Source organism: Nematolebias whitei, chromosome 15 (genome assembly GCF_014905685.2).
Source record: "Nematolebias whitei isolate Nwh7 chromosome 15, NemWhi1, whole genome shotgun sequence".
Classification (NCBI taxonomy): Eukaryota; Metazoa; Chordata; class Actinopteri; order Cyprinodontiformes; family Rivulidae; genus Nematolebias; species Nematolebias whitei.
In genome coordinates, this window is record NC_056512.1 from 16963629 (window position 1) to 16967549 (window position 3921).

Consider the following 3921-nt stretch of genomic DNA (forward strand, 5'->3'; position numbering starts at 1 on the left):
TCCAATGTTGACACATGTTTGAATGATACAAACTGAAGAATTAAAGTTTGTGTTTGATAGGACTGATGAGCTAACGGCTAGTTTAAACAGCTAAAACTGAAGTGAATTGTTGCATCTTCAAACAGCTCGAATGTCAAAACTTTTATTATAACTCTATAAAACAATATTTGATTAACATCCACATGTTTTTTCACTCCATAGTAATTGACAAAGATATATCTCTGGTTATTTATTAGCAATAAATATCACATGAAGCATCAAAGGGTCATGTTTTATAAAAGTCAAAGTTCTGCTTCAGAAGTGGATCCATTTGTCATCACACGACAAAGTTTATTTAAATGTTACTTATAATGTCTTCAGTATATTTCTTTGGGTTGAAATCATCCAGGATTTTTCCTGATGTCAGTAAGATGAAGACCAGAGCTGAACACTGAGCAGGAGACAGATCATCTGTGGAGAGACTTCCTGAACTCAGAGACTGTTGGATCTCCTCCACTAGAGAACCATCATTCAGTTCATTCAGACCGTGGAACAGATTGATGCTTTTCTCTGCAGACAGATTCTCACTGATCAGATTCTTGATGTACTGGACTGTTTCCTGATTGGTCTGTGAGCTACTTCCTGTCGGTGTCAGCAGGCCTCGCAGGAGAGTCTGATTGGTCTGTAGTGAAAGACCCAGGAGGAACCGGAGGAACAAGTCCAGGTGTCCATTTGGACTCTGTAAGGTCTTGTTCACAGCACAAAGGTGGAGATAATTTAGTTTTGGTTTCTTCAAACCTAAAGACCTCTTGGATTTTGTTGGATGTTCTTCCATCAGATTGAACCCAGAGTTGATGAAGGTCAGATGGACATGAAGAGCAGCCAGAAACTCCTGAACACTCAGATGGAACCTTGTCCTGGTTCAGGCCTCTCTCCTCTTTAAAGATCTGTGTGAACACTCCTGAGTACACTGAGGCTGCTCTGATATCGATGCCACACTCTGTCAGGTCTGATTCATAGAAGATCAGGTTTCCTTTCTGCAGCTGATCAAAAGCCAGTTTTCCCAGAGACTCAATCATCTTCCTGCTCTCTGGACTCCAGAGTGGATCTGTCTCAGCTCCTCCATCATACTTGACCTTCTTGACTTTGGTCTGAACCACCAGGAAATGGATGTACATGTCAGTCAGGGTGTTGGGCAGCTCTCCTCCCTCGCTGGTTTCCATCACCTCCTCCAGAACTGTAGCAGTGATCCAGCAGAAGACTGGGATGTGGCACATGATGTGGAGACTTTGTGAAATCTTGATGTGGGAGATGATCCTGCTGGCCTGCTCCTCATCTCTGAACCTCTTCCTGAAGTACTTCTTCTTCTGTGGGTCAGTGAAGCCTCTGACCTCTGTCACCATGCCAACACACTCAGCAGGGATCTGATTGGCTGCTGCAGGTCGTGTGGTTATCCAGAGGCGAGCAGAGGGAAGCAGTTTCCCCCTGATGAGGTTTGTCAGCAGCACATCCACTGAGGTGGACTCTGTAACATCAGTCAGGATCTGATTGTTGTGGAAGTCCAGAGGAAGTCGACACTCATCCAGACCATCAAAGATGAACACAAGCTGGAAGTCTTCAAAGCTGCACATTTCTTTGGTTTCAGTAAAGAAGTGATGAACAAGTTCCACCAAGCTGAACTTCTTCTCTTTCAGCACGTTCAGCTCTCTGAAAGTGAATGGAAACATGAAGTGGATGTCCTGGTTGGCTTTGTCTTCAGCCCAGTCCAGAGTGAACTTCTGTGTTAAGACTGTTTTCCCAATGCCAGCCACGCCCTTTGTCATCACTGTTCTGACTGGTTCATGTCTTCCAGGTGGGAGTTTAAAGATGTCTTCTTGTCTGATGGTTGTTTCTGGTGTGTGTGGTTTCCTGGATGCTGTTTCAATCTGTCTGACCTCATGTTCATCATTGACCTCTCCAGTCCCTCCCTCTGTGATGTAGAGCTCTGTGTAGATCTCATTCAGAAGGTTGGGTTTCCTGCTTTAGCGATCCCCTCAAACACACACTGGAACCTCTTCTTCACACAACATTTAAGGTTACGATGAGAAACTGCTGCAACTTGTCCTGAACAAACAAAATACATACATTTATTAATTAAAGAATAAATTCCTCTCAACAATGAAATCTCAAAAGTTAAATGTTTATAGAAATCCTCTTACTGCTCTGCAGATGGTCAGCCAGCTAATCCTGCTTCATCCTCCTCAGGAAGTAAACTGTGATCTTCATCAATGCCTCTCGGCTCCTCCTCTGCTCTTCATCCTCACCCTCCAAAAACTCCTCATCCTCCCTCTGACTCTCTAAGCATTCTGGGTAATCTGGACTCAGAACCTTTTGGATCTTCTTCAGCTCGTTCTTCACAAAAGTGACCATGTTGTCCTCCAGCAACTGGAACAGAAAAATATCTGAATGACACATCAGACTGAAATCATGGAGCCAAACATCAGATCCATGTTGGACAGACTGACAGTCCACTGGTCTTCGTGTTGGACAGACTGACAGTCCACTGGTCTACAAAGTGCATCATGGAGATGACTGTGAACACAACACATGGAAAAGTATATAAGTATATAAGTATATATTTTTCATATGACTTGAACCATCTTCAGGTTTTCCACTAGTCTGATGCTTTGGAGGGGTTCGGATTTCTTTTTCAGCAGGGAGTGCTTACATGTTACCAACTGCCTTGGCCCTCTGACCTGCCTGATATGGCTCAGGAGGGAGTCTTTTCACTGCGGCCAGGTGTGGGGAGTGCGCAGAATATTTCCTCCCTTTTTACTGGGGAGCTTGTTGTTGTACGGATGGGATTCTGAGGGTAGTTTTACAATGTTCATGGGGGACTTACTTTACTTGGGTGTTTTCACTTCGCCGATTCAAGCCCGAGTACCAACAACATCAAAAATGTGGGTGGGATAGGTGAAGCACCCACACCTGCCCCCGCCCTCATTCGCTCCTCTCTGGGCCCATAAGCAAGGCCTTTAACCCCCATCTGCTCCCTTAAACACGTCTCTCTTGACATTGAGTTCTCGTGGCTCAATGAATGACACTACCTATATAAATAAAGGCTAAATGAAAAAGAAAAATTATGTGGGTTGTTTTAAACTCTGTTCTGGAGACGACAACTTTAGCATCTTCAATTAGTAAAATTGTGGCAGGTCTTCTACAGTATATCATACTTTGTTAACGAATAATTCATTTTCATTATTGTTTACTATATATATATATATATATATATATATATATATATATATATATTTTGGTTTCTAATTTTTATTTCTCTTTCTACAACCTTATCACAGAGGGTTCTTGGACCTGGAGGTGACTCTGGCAACCCCTGCATAATACACAGTCTACACTAGGTCCATCACACATTATGGCGTGCACACTTTGCATCTTGAATCTCTGGTTTTGAATCGCCATTACTGAAGATATCACATGTAAGGTTGATGCTGAATCCGGGTTTGCTAACAACTGTGACTTTGATGAAAACTCCTGACGGCGTCTGCATTAAATGAACTGTGCTGCCTCAGCCGTGTGGACTGACAGACATCATGTTCAGCTAACAAGCTGAAATGAGTCATACCTGAGCTATGTGAAACCTTGTCCAGTTGGAGACCTGGACTTCTTCTCGACCGCTTCAAGTCAAGTCACGCTGTCTATACAACTGTGGAGCCCCCCTTCCAGAAGAAGGGGGGCTGGAGAATGACGTGACAGCAGTGGACAAGCTGTTAAAAGTCACTAACGAACACTGCAGCATGGGTGACGTGTCGGCTGAACATGTGATCTACAGGATGGTGATGCAATAACTTCAGTTTCATGATCAGTCCAGTCTTTGCTGTGACATGAACACACATACACACATACATTCATTTCTTCAAACATCTATGACAGTGGGGCAGCACGGTG

General features: G+C 43.6%; 1 pseudogene; it reads right to left on the bottom strand.

Annotated features, from left to right (window-relative positions):
* Positions 1-334: 334 nt before the first annotated feature.
* On the bottom strand, positions 335-3004 carry LOC119421986 (annotated as a pseudogene).
* Between the last annotated feature and the right edge of the window lie 917 nt (positions 3005-3921).